The sequence below is a fragment of the Lepus europaeus genome, chromosome Y (genome assembly GCF_033115175.1).
Source record: "Lepus europaeus isolate LE1 chromosome Y, mLepTim1.pri, whole genome shotgun sequence".
Lineage (NCBI taxonomy): Eukaryota > Metazoa > Chordata > Mammalia > Lagomorpha > Leporidae > Lepus > Lepus europaeus.
In genome coordinates, this window is record NC_084851.1 from 11,487,786 (window position 1) to 11,501,704 (window position 13,919).

Genomic DNA, 13,919 nt, shown 5'->3' on the forward strand with positions numbered 1-13,919 from the left:
TCTAGTACTAGCAGTTGAACTCTGTAATTAACACACAATTATTCTTAGGTGTTTAAATTTTAACTGAAAAGTGATCCCTGTTAAATATAAGAGTGGGAATAAGAGAGGGAGGAGATGCACAATTTGGGACATGCACAATCAGTCTTGCCCCAAATGATGGATTTAGAAATGTGCCAGGGGATTCCAATACAATCCCATCAGGGTGGCATGTACCAAGGCCATCTCACTAGACCAAGTGATCAATTTCAGTTCACATTCGATGGCCTGGATAGGTCTAAGAAACAAAGGGATCACACAAACAAGACAAGTGTCTGCTAATACTAACTGATAGAATCAAAAAGAGAGAGAAAGATCCAGCATGGGAAGTGGGATACACAGCAGACTCATAGAATGGCAGATGTCTTAAACAACACTCTGGCCTCAGAATCAGCCCTTAAGGCATTAGGACCTGGCTCAAGAGCCCATGAGAGTATTGAAGGCATGGAAAGCCAAGATACCATTGAAAAGAAAAAAAGAAGAAGACCTAAATGAAAGATCTCTGTTAGTGAGATCCCAGTGGAAAGAACGGAGCCATCAAAGAAGGAGGTACCTTTCTCTGAAGGGAGGAGAGAACTTCCACTTTGACTGTGACCCTATCAGAATAAGATCAAAGTTAGCGAACCCTTAAGGCTTCCATAGCCCTGGCAACTCATGACTAGAGCCTAGGGAGTTTACTGACGCCATGAACAGGAGTGTCAAATTGTTAAGTCAGCAACAGGAGTCACTGTGTACTTGCATCCCATGTGGGATCTGTCCTTAATATGTTGTCTAATGTGCAGTGATGCTATAACTAGTACTGAAACAGTATTTTTACACTTTGTGTTTCTGCATGGGTACAAACTGATGTGATCTTTACTAATTATATACTGAATCGATCTTCTGTATATAAAGATAATTGGAAATGAAAAAAAAACTGGTGTTAAATTGGAAATGGCATAGAAAATTAATTAATTTTTAAAAAATATTATGTATGATCTCTGCCTTTTATGTGCTGTACACTCTTATTTAATGCTATAACCAGTATTCCAACAGTATTTTTTTTTCACTTTGTGTTGCTATATGGGGGCAAACTGTTGAAATCCTTACCTAATATATACTAAACTGATCTTTTGTATATAAAGAGAATTGAAAATGAATCATGATGTGATTGGAAAGGGAGAGGGGGCGGGAAAGGGGAGGGTTGTGGGTGGGAGGGAAGTTTTGGGAGGGGAAAGCCATTGTAACCCATAAGCTGTACTTTGGAAATTTATATTCATTAAATAAAAGTTAATAAAAATAAATTAATTTATGAATGAAATATTCATGTGGATGTGTTTTAGGTTTTGCATTTTATACATAATTTTAAAATCAATTTTAGCTGCATGTTTATCTATAATATAGATAGTGGTAGAATGCTATTTTTAATGTTTTGCTTTTGTGTAAAGTAACATAACCATTTTGATGGAAACATGAAAAATAGAAAAGTCAAAAGTAACCATTATGGGCCAGTGCTATTGAACAGTGTATTAAAGCCCCGGTCTGCAGTGCCAGCATCCCTTAAGGGCACCAATTCAAGTCCTAGCTGCTCCATTTCCAATCCACCTCCCTGCTAATGTGCCTGGGAAATCAAAGGAGGATGATTTGGAGTTTTCCTATTAGAGGAGTGGATTTAAGTAAGAGAGTAAGGTGACATCACTTCCTTAGTGATAGAACATAACAGAACTTAGAACCCTGGTGTCCAGGCATCCATATTTCAAGTGAAAATCACCATTCAGCTAACTAGGTCAGAGACAGTTGTAACAATAAGATATTCTCATGCTCAGCAGTACTTACAGAGGTTGTGGGCTGTGGAGGCCATGGGTTCTGATCTGTCTGTAACTATTAGTTTAGGCCACCATCCCTCTCATGCCAGTTTCCATCTTGTAGTGGGATGACACAGCTGACAGGAGGAGCTATGCTAGTAATGAGAATGAGCCAGCTCAGTCTCATGAAGACAGAGTCGTGTTATGCCATAGCAGAGTGAGCAGAGAGGACTGAAGAAGTGAATTATAGTTATGACAGGGGGAAAATACTGGGAATTATAATGGGAAACAAAATATGCTCTTCTTTGTTACTTTGTAATTATTCATTTGTTAAGCTCATATGCAGGTCTGATGTGGTTATTAAATGTGACTTCATTTTTTAAAAATTATTAAAAATTTTAATGAAAATCTTAGCTGAATTTAATGTTCACCCAAAATAAACTTCAGAAATGTCAGTGTCTTATATAATGTCTCAATAACAATAAAGCAGAAATAGTGTGTGCCTTTATAGTCATAAAACATCAATCTTTAAGAATAACTCAAAATACAAGTATTTATATTACAATGTATAAAATTACTAATTTATTAATTTCATATTTGAATTACAATTTTTGTGAATACCTCTTTATATGTCTATATATTTTCATATATAAAATGATATTCTAGCATACATTTTGATAGTCATTTATCTGAATAGAAGTTAGTTATTACATTATTTCTACCACTATGATTAAATATTGCATTATGAAACCTTAGTGTATTTTCTATTCTTTGAGAGAACTCTAATGAATTCCTAATGAATTATCAAAGTAGGTTGGTCTTTCAAAAAGATGTATTTTTAGCAAGAAAATGTTGTAGTATCTTTTTACCCAGAATGCCAACATCCAAAATTGCCCTAAAAACATTTAAACTCCATTTCTTCATGGAGACCTATAAAGCACTTGAGAGAATATTTAAACAAATCTTAATTCAACTGCTTCATTTCATCTTTAGTGTTTTCCAAGAAATTTCCTGTCATTTGTGTTTATTCTCAATAGGCTTTCTAAATGATGACAGGAAACATTTTCAAACTACATTTATCCAATTTGTAGGTCTTCAATATCAAATTTTGCAATGAAATGTCTCTTTTCTACCTCCTACCTTTCTTACTGGACAGTTTTTTAAACATTTACCCTAACTGATTTTTCTTATCTTGATGTCCCATATTAGAAATTTTCTTGAAATTTAACAGTATTCCAGATGAAAACTTAACTTATTTTTCTGAATTGTGAAAGAGTAGAACGGAGGAGCTGCCAAAACATTCTGTTTCCAGCTTTATAACGTACTTCAGGTTTTGAATCAAACTATTTTCCAGACTGAAATTGCAACATTTGAGAAGCCAACATACTCTTACTATAATTTATACCCTCTGTTACCATACTAAGCTTATTCATTTCTTTCTTTCCTTCCTTCTTTCTTTCTTTCTTTCTTTCTTTCTTTCTTTCTTTCTTTCTTTCTTTCTTTCTTTCTTTCTTTCTTTCTTTTTTTTTGACAGGCAGAGTGGACAGTGACAGAGAGACAGAGAGAAAGGTCTTACTTTGCAGTTGGTTCAACCCCAATGGCTGCTGCAGCTGGCAGGCTGCATCTGGTGCACCACACTGATCTGAAGCCAGGAGCCAGGTGCTTCTCCTGGTCTCCCATGGGGTGTGGGGCCCAAGCACTGGGCCATCCTCCACTGCACTCCCGGGCCACAGCAGAGAGCTGGCCTGGAAGAGGGACAACCAGGACAGAATCTGGCTCCCCGACCAGAACTAGAACCTGGTGTGCCGGTGCCACAGGTGGAGGATTAGCCTAGTGAGCCTCAGCGCTGGCCAGCTTATTCATTTCTACATTGAGACTTTGGTAAAAATTCCTTTTCTTTTTCATTCAGTAATTAGATTATCCCGCTTTGTTTTCTAGATCAGAATGAAAATAGATTCAAAATCAGAAAGTACTATAAAAGCCAAACAATTTTCCTTTCCATATATAAAATACATATATATGCTAGCAGGTTTTTCTTTTATTTTCCTCCATAATATATTATCAATACTGCAATCATAATAGTTGTTCTCAATAAAATGATAATTAAGTTAAACCCATTCCCTTTATTACATAGGATACTGTACAAGACAGATCTTCTCTCAGAAATAGTCTGTACAATTGCAGAGCACAAAAACTAGTCAGAAATATCAACAATTATTTATAAATCAGAGTATCATCAAAATACAAAAAAGAGACAAACATTTTTTGGAAAAAGTGGCTGAATACAAATAAGTCATATTTAAAATACTGTTTTGAAGGTTCCTTGAAGAGTTTTTAAATTTATTCTATATTCCTAAATATCTATGTTTATTATGTTTTACATGGTCTATAACATAAAACTGTGGTTTTTCTTTGGTTGTTCCTATGAAAATAATCAAAATTGAAATAACACAAACATGCACTAATTTCTGTTCCTAAAATCACAATTGGTTACACGTATGGCCGGTTTCTAAAGTCATGAAAACATAGTTTTGCTGCAGCTGTTAAATTCCCAAAGAAACTGTCTAGAACAGAGTGATGTGTACCTTAGGGATAAAGGGAGGCACAGAGAATTTAGGGAAATTTAGTAGGTACAAGGTCTTCAGCCTCCTGAAGTTCCAGATCTGAATCTTTCCTTCTTGAAATGTTGCCAACTGTCACCAGGACCCACCCATTTTGAAAGCAAGGAAGGCCATCGCTCAGAAGCGAGGACCCAGCATAAGCACTGATTATTGGTGGCCGCCGGTCTTCCTTGCGCATGCGCAGTGACTACCCTCTGCAGGTGCGCGTGCACTTCTGTTTAACCTCATTGCTTGGCTACAGTCACTGTGAGTTAAGACTGTGGGAACAGGAAGCCTGTGTGCTGGGACCTTGAGGCCAGGGCTTGCTCCGATCCTGGGCTTGCCTCAGGTTTCCATGCTGGGAAAAGCCGCTAGAAGGATCAGCCATGAAGGAGGTCTTACCTCCCCGTTGAAGGGGGCGAGTGTCTCTTGAGCTCCTCTGCTGGGTGAGAGATGGGGAATGGGATAAAACCACAGCCCAGGTACCTCTTCCCGACAAGGTAAGGCTGCCAACGCGAGTGAGGAAGTCTGAGGGCAGCAGCTCCTGCTGCTCAGGAACAGTGGTTGAGGCCGCCCTCCTGTGACCAGGAACACTGGGCGCCCTGCTCCCACAGGCCCTCCTCCCCTGAGAGGGAGAAGCACCCAGGCCGCCTTTCAGAGCAGCAGAAGCAAAGCCTAAACTTCAGTTGGTGTCCAAGTTCATCATAATTCCCTGTATAGTCTTCACTGACAGGTGATAAGTGATTGAACAAAATTGACTGTTTCCCGTAGTTTATTTTTAATGTTTATGTTTCATTTTATATACTGTATACACTGTGGGGAATTCATGTGGAGAGAAATAACTTAAGGTTTAGACTTCAGTGTCCAGAACTTAGGGTCCAGGACTTGTTTTTGAGTAAGGATTCAGGGAAGAACAGACAAAAATTAAAATGTTTAAATAAAATAAAAAATTATAAACGTGAAAATAAAATTTAAAATGAATAGGGTAAAGTTAAAAATTAAAATAGGTAAAATACTCTCTTTACATAGAATGTGTTTGTAATGCGATTTGTAAAGTGATTTTTTCCTAGTGATAGTTTCTATGTAACTTAAAGGGCAATAATATTGTACAATGGGGATTAAATTAGAAAGAGAGTGAATATTAAGAAACCAAAAAATCATGCCACTCATACTAACTCAACATATAATCAAATTTACATTAAGCTTTTTGACTAAGTTACTGACTGTTTTATAGAAATAAACCAAGTTTAATATTTTTTAAATTCATTTTCGATTTGCAAGGCAGAGATAGAGAGACCAAGATATATCGTCCACCCGCTGGTGCACTACCCAAATGCCTGCAACATCCAGTTATGAACTAGGCAAAAGCCAGAAGCCAAAAGCTCAATCTGAGTCCCCCACAGCAGTGGCAGGGATTCAAGTACTTGGACCACAATTTGTCATTCAGGAAACAGGAAACAGAAGTGGACCCAGGATTTGAACCCAGGTGTTCTAACATGAGGTACAATTATACCAAGTCTTAGCCACTAAGCTAAATGCCCACCCTTAAAGATATTTTCAATAAAAACAAGATTTATGGGTACAGAAAATTATTATTTGTAAAATATTTAAGTTCATTACAGGACATTCCATGAAATTATTATTTTTAAGCAGTATGAATTTGTTAAATTCACTTTAATTCTAACAACAGAATTCTATGACTTGCATAACATATTATGTATCTTATAAAGGATGGCAAATTGACTTCCCTAAACAAACACACTATAAAGTCAAAGTGAGAGAGTAAGGTACGGGTGAGTGTGGCACAGTGAAGTAAGCCACCACTTGAGATACCCACAATAGTATTTGAGTGCTGACGTATGTTCTGGCAACCCGGCATCCAATCCGACATTCAGCCAGCACACCGTGAAAAGGAGTAGATGATGGATCATTTGGGTTTCTGCCTCCCCACATGAGTCACAGATAGACTCCCTAGCTCATGGGTCCTTGCTCCTGGCTGTGATTTTTCCAGCCCTGACAGTTCTTGAAATTTAGGGAGTATAACAGTAGCAAGAAGATTTGTCTCTCTATTTCTTTTCTTTGTCTTTCTCTGCTTTTCAAGTAGCTGGAAATAAACAAGTAGTCTTTTTCAAAACATCAAAAAATGTTTAAAATATAAAAGGCAAAATGAAAAAAACTTTGTCTTGCAAAGGGATTTAGTGTGAAAGTGTGATTAAAACACTGTGATTAAAACACAAGAAATTAGTTCTATTAACAAGTACTTGTGGCTTTCCTCATAAAAATAATTAGTACTTCTGGACATTTAAGAATGTAATACAAAAAATACAAGTATTTTTAAAGTTACAACTAGAATAATTTTAATTACAATAATAATTAACTAGAATAATCACTCAGTCACCTGAAATAACCTGAGAGGATTTTGAGTGGCCTTATTCTAAAACTTCAATATTGCTAAAAGAACAACTTGGAATTCATTGTAAACATAAGACTGGTGCAAGAATATAAGACATTTTTACATATGCTGTAATTCTAAGAATACCTGCATATACTGCTTAGCAGTGCACGTCAAGCACTGTCATAATGCTGTCTCAGAAATATCCTTTATATTTAAATTGAATAAAAAGATGTCATATAAGGTAACGCTCAGCCAAGGAGTTAATATACTTCCCAGGGTACCTTTCTCAGTGAGAATGTCATTCCTAGTCTTTTTTGTTGATTCCACTCTCTCCCATGTCTTTACCTAAGTTCAGGTTAATACTATGTACCCCAATATTATTGTAGTAATCTTTGAACCTTGTTCCTTGCAACCTTACCTTCTGAAATCTTTTTCAGACTTTCAGATATTCTTTCTTTTTTTTGACAGGCTGAGTGAACAGTGAGAGAGAGAGACAGAGAGAAAGGTCTTCCTTTGCTGTTGGTTCACCCTCCAATGGCCACCGCGGCCAGTGTGCTGTGGCCGGTGCACCACATTGATCTGAAGGCAGGAGCCAGGTGCTTCCTCCTTGTCTCCCATGGGGTGGCCAGCAGAGAGCTGACCTGGAAGAGGGGCAACTGGGACAGAATCCAGAGCCCCAACCAGGACTAGAACCCAGTGTGCCAGTGCCGCAAGGTGGAGGGTTAGCCTACTGAGCCACGGAGCTGGCCAGATATTCTTTTATATTTTCAAAAGTTTAGACATGATGATGTTACCCCCAGGTTAAAACCCAACTATGAGAGCCAGCATGTGGCACAGCAGATTAAGCTACTGCTTGTGATGCTGACACTTCATACTAGAGTGCTTGTTTAGGTCACCATTGTTCTGCTTCCAACACAGCCCCCTGCTTATGTACCTGAAAAGGCAGAGAATGATGGACCAAGTAGCTGGGGCCCTGCCATCCATGTAGGAGACTCAGATGGATTCCCAGGCTAATGGCTTTTGCTGATCTCAGCCCTGACAATTGAGGTCCTTTGGGGAATGAACCAATAGATTAATGATCCCTTTGTTGTCTCTCCCTCATTTTGTCATTCTACCTTCCAAAAAATAAAATTGAAAAGCTTTAAAAAGACCAGTGCTGCAGCTCACTAGGCTAATCCTCTGCCTGCGGCGCTGACACACCGGGTTCTAAGTCCCAGTTGGGGCACTGGATTCTGTCCCAGTTGCCCCTCTTCCAGTCCAGCTCTCTGCTGTGGCCTGGGAGTGCAGTGGAGGATGGCCCAAGTTCTTGGGCCCTGCATCCGCATGGGAGACCAGGAGAGGCACCTGGTTCCTGGCTTCAAATTAGCATGGTGTGCTGGTGACAGCGGCCATTGGGGGGGTGAACCAACAGAAAAGGAAGACCTTTCTGTCTATTTCTCTCACTGCCCACTCTTCCTGTCAAAAAATAAAAACACAAATAAAAAATAATAATAAAAAAAGCTTTAAAAAAACCAACTTGTCATTGCTAAAATATATGTAACTAGGAATTTAAACATTTATTTGAGATTTTAAAATTTGTTACCATGCACTTATTCATAGTAATTTTATGATTCTTTCTATTTCTGTGGTATCATCTATAATATCTCCTTCTATGCCTGTAATTTTATGATTTTTCTCTATTTTTCAATCTATTAAAAGCTTATATATTATGCTTATCTTCTTTAAAAAGAAGCTTTTGGCTTTGTTGTTCTTTTATAGTATTTTTTCTAGTTTCAATCTTACTTATATTTTGACTTTTATTACATCTTACCTCATTTCTGTGTAGGCTTTTTCTTGTTTTACTAAGTCCTAGGAATACATGCTTCAGTCATTTATTTTCAATCTTTCTCTTTAATATAAGTACTTATTGTTACAAACTTTCCTCTTAGTATTGCCTTGGCAGTATCCCACAGGATTTGATAGGATGCATTTTCATTGTATTTTTTTTCAAGAGCATTTTATATCTTTTTAAATTCATTCAGGGACTCTGGCCATTCAGTAGCATGCTGCTTAATTTGTAAATATTCTATTGTTCTTATTGATTTCTAGTTTTATTCCTCTGTGGTCTGAGAAGCTACAAGGAATTATTTCACTCTTTTAAATTTTAGTAAGACTTGATTTGAGTCTTAAAATGTGAATTGATAGTAAAAAAAAAAGCTCCCTGTACTGATGAAAAGAATGTATATTCTGCAGCTGTCAGATAAAACTATACCCATTTACTTCTGTAACTACATCTGTAACTGATCCATTTGCTCAGTATGGTTAATCTTTTTCAATATATTTATTGAATTCCTGTCTGGCTTATCTATCCATTGATAACAGTATGGCATTGAAGTTGCCCACTATTACTGTATTGGAGTCCATCATTCCCTTTAGGTCTAATGATAGTTACTGTATGTCTCTTGGTGGTGTTGTGCTAGGTGAATAGATGTCAATGATTACTATAACCTCTTGGGCCTTAAACCTTTTTATCAGTATAAAATGTGCTTCTTAGTCTCTTTCTATAGTTTGTGACAATATAAGTTTTTGGTTTGATATGTTATTTTGATTTAATATGCTATTTTGATTTAATATGGGTATTGCTATTCTCACTCACTTTTGGTTTCCATTTGCTTGGTATAATGACTTCTGGCTTTCACTTTTAATCTATCTGTTTCTTTACTTGTGAAGTTAGTTTCATGTAGTCAATGTAGAGTTGGGTATTTTTAATTTTAATCCACTAAGCCAACCAGTATGTATTTGACTGGAGAATTGAATCCACTTACATTGAAGTTTAGTATGTTTTGATAAGAACTACCAACTTCCACTAAGCTGATTAGTTGCTGATGGTATCAGCACTGTTGATGAATTTGGTCGTGTTATGTGTCTATCGTTTACTTCTAATATAGGCCTCCCTTCAGAATTTCTTATAAGCCTCATCTAGTGGTGTAGAATTCTCTGTTATTGTATGTCTATGAAATAGTTTATTTCGCCTCCATTTCTAAAGGATAGCTTTGCTGAATATAATATTCATGGTTCAGTGTTTTTTTTTTCTTTTCAAATATTGAATATATCACCCCAATCTCTTCTGGTCTCTATGGTTTCTATTGACAAACTTGCTTCTTTTCCTTTATATTAAATATGAAAAGCACGTCACTTTCTGTTACTATATTTGGGATTCTCTCCTTTTCCTTTATGTTTCATAGTTTGAATAAAGTGTTTTCTGGACTTTTTTTTTTTTTTTTGCTGTGGGGTGGACTTTTTTGCAGTGGGGTGGGTCTTTTAGCTTCCGGAATCTAGATGACCATGTAAGTCTTAGGAAGAATTCAAGTAATTTTTTCAGTAAGTAAATATTGCTTTATTGCTTATGCTGTATTTTCCAATAAATATGCCTGTTTTAAAATAAGACACAGGAAAATACTTCCATACAAGTTCTGTATTATTTTGAAGTCCCTATTTGTTAAAAAATTTATTTATACTGCAGGACAGGAGATATTTAGAAAATCACATGATCATTTTGCCTAAGCATAATTCCGACACATCTTTTCAGTTTGACAATGCAATATGTACAATGGTACAATTAAAGAGTTACCAAACCCAATGTGTCCATCATGATACCATCACAACTGCAATATTTGCATTATAATAATACTGCTGAACTACAGAAACATGAATGAACTATACACATATTTAACAGTCCTCAGAGATTAACTATATAAAATCTAGTACTGTGTTCTGTTTCATTAAAGGTAAGATGTTTGGCATTTCAGTGTTTCTTGCATAGTTATGTGGCTAATCACAGAAGGCTGATGTTATATGATTCTGAGGACCATGTGAAGATACTGCTGATTATACACCTGAATCCTACCATGCTGATCTATATAGCAGTGTCTGAATATATCCGTCAACCATCTCAGGATAATGCAGCCTTGGATGAAGTCACAATGCTATCTTCCCCTGCCAATGTTTGGTTAATCATTCAACCGAGAATGTCATGGGACAGGTCAGAGAGCCTATAGTCCAAAAATAAAGTGCTCCTTTGTGGTGGTTGTTGTTGATTATCCAGAGGTATTTGTGATGTACTGTGATGTTGTCGTTGATTTCTCCACAATGTTGCAGTGGGTTCGTTTCTGAGAGGAGCAGCGTGGTGGGGGCAAGAGGCGCGGAGTCAACACACAGACCCCGGGAGTCCGGTGAGAGCAGGCTTGAGGCGAGCAGCCTGCAGACTCGTTTATTACAGTTGGTACAACAGCTTATATAGCCAAGACCAGCCAATCTGGTCAAGGGGCGGTCTATACCCCAACCAATCACAGCCTGTTGCCAGGCAGTTTCCAGAGCCATCCAATCACAGCCTGTTGCCAGGCAGTTTCAAATCCATCCAATCACAGCCTGTCGCCAGGCAGTTTCAAAGCCATCCAATCACAGCCTGTCGCCAGGCAGTTTCAAAGCCATTCCTGACTAACTGATGCTCACTTGCCAGTAGCCACCTTGGCATGGCCTTCTCATTCCACTACATTTCCCCCTTTTCGTTTATTTTTGAGCAACGGGAGGCATGATTCTTGGCCATACCATTGTTGACCCCGATTCCATGTGGTCTCCGTACACAGCTGTGCCTGTCTTAGGTTGTCCCCCAGGGGATCTTACCCATCATTGACTAACCAGCGCTCAAATTGAGAGACCACAGGATTGCTTGCTCAGATAGGGGTAGGAATGAGGAATAACGGTTATCAGGAATGGCATGACCACACACAGGCTGTGGGCCATTTGAATGGCTGACCAGAGCTAGTGGGGTACACAATGGTAACAGATGTGGCTATGGGCAGTTTCTTAGGGTAGGATGATAGGGCAGGTGCATCTGCTAACAAGGCGGAGTCTCAGTCTTGTTCAGCTGGTTCTGGTTGGCTTACAGTTGCAGGCTTGATGTTTCTGGCTGGTACCTAAATGGGCTTTTCCGCATTCTCTGGAAAGACACAAGCATATCCTCGACCTTTGGTTAATAGAAGCCTTTTTACAGGCGTTGGAATGCAGGGCCTGAATTTTGCGTACACTTCGACATTAGCAGCAAACATGCTGATGGCATGGGATTTAGCGGCTGCCCTGAGAGATTGGGGTACCCAAGTACTGCCACAAATGTGGGGATCCTCACTTGGTGCGGATGGGATGACATTGCATGAGTTATTGTCTAGAGGTCCTCTGAATTCATCCCACGGGTATGTGGTGGGTAGCTGACTAGGCATTGCTACCTTGTTTGCTACGTTGTTTTTTTCACTGTCGGAGTTCTCTCTCCCTAAGTCATTAACCATTGTCTGTGAGACAGGGACCTGGAGTGTCAGGCTCCTATCACTCACAGATTCACTATCTTTGATAATCTGCACAGGATTCTGAGAGGGGGGTATCGTTCCCATGTCTGAGCGCTTAAGAGCAGCACGGTACGCCAACTCTAGCCAGAGGAAAGACACGTATAGCACTGCTACCGTAACAAAGCAAATTCCTAGCACCTCAACTGTGGATGGCATTTTGTAGGAGGTTTCCCTATGCTAGACAAACAGATAGTGGTGTATCAGATCGTACGTATGTCTTGTGCTTAGTGGGGGACTTCCTTGATTCGTTAGGTCAAGGCTGTATGCCCACACGGTGTCTCCGGAGTGTCACCTCTCTCAAGTGAGGGAAGATGACTTGGTTCCGAATTCTGGGATGATCAGTCCCTTATGTGAATTCGCCGGGCGAACCGAAAGTAAAAGGAGGAGCCGAGAAGCGACGTATGCTTCAGGGCGGTGTGTGCTAACCTGGGGTCACTTAGACCGAGGACAAGGACAAGGAAAGGGGCGTAGGAGGGGGTTCTGTGCTCACCCTCACAGAACCGAACAGCACACAAAACACCGAGGGGCCTACTTGCCGAAATCCAGGGGGGGACCTCGCCTAGTCCGACACGCTGTTTCTTTCTCAGTCACGTTGGGGTGCCAGATGTTGCCGTTGAATTCTCTACAATGTAGCAGTGGGTTCATTTCTGAGAGGAGCAGCGTGGTGGGGGCAAGAGGCGTGGAGTCAACACACAGACCCCAGGAGTCCGGTGAGAGCAGGCTTGAGGCGAGCAGCCTGCAGACTCGTTTATTACAGTTGGTACAACAGCTTATATAGCCAAGACCAGCCAATCTGGTCAAGGGGCGGTCTATACCCCAACCAATCACAGCCTGTTGCCAGGCAGTTTCCAGAGCCATCCAATCACAGCCTGTCGCCAGGCAGTTTCAAAGCCATTCCTGACTAACTGATGCTCACTTGCCAGTGGCCACCTTGGCATGGCCTTCTCATTCCACTACACTGCCATACACTGGTGAACTCCCTACAATTTCATGACAGGGCTCTTCTCTGTCAAACGTTATGAACAACCTGGCTCCACTCTCATTTTCTTTACTAAATTTAGTCAAAACTGGAGAACTCAGAGAAATAGTTTTCAGTTTTTACAAATATCTCATTTATTTGAAAGTCAGAGAAATAGAGTGTGTGGAAAGAATAGGGAGATGGAAAGAAGGACAGAAGGGAGAGAGAGAGAGAGAGAGAGAGAGAGAGAGAGAGAGAGAGAGAGAGAGAGAGAGAGAGAGAAAGCAAACACACACTTCCATCTACTGGTTTACTGGCCAAGTTGCTGCAATGGCCTAGGTTGCACCAGAATGAAGTCATAAGCCTGGGAATCCATCCATGTCTCCAACATTGATGGAGGGCCCCTAACATTGGGCCATATTTGGCTGTTTTCCTAGGTACATTCTCAGAAAGCTGGATCAGACATAGAGCAGCTGAAACTCAAACCACCATTCATAGGGATGCTCACACCATGGTGCTGGCCCAGTCTCCTGCCATTTGCCATTCTTCTGAGCAATAGCCACTGTGGCCATGCCAGGCAGCCTTACCATAGTGGGAATCAGTTCTTACCCTTTCAACATCTATTTTCCAAATTATGTTTAGCGGGGATAAATCTGATAAGCCACAAAGCCTGCCAGCAATGCACTTTTTTTTTCCTTTCATTTGAAAGGCTCTTTATATTGATAATATTACATTAACAAGCAAGGTCTCTCCTCCATAATCCCATTT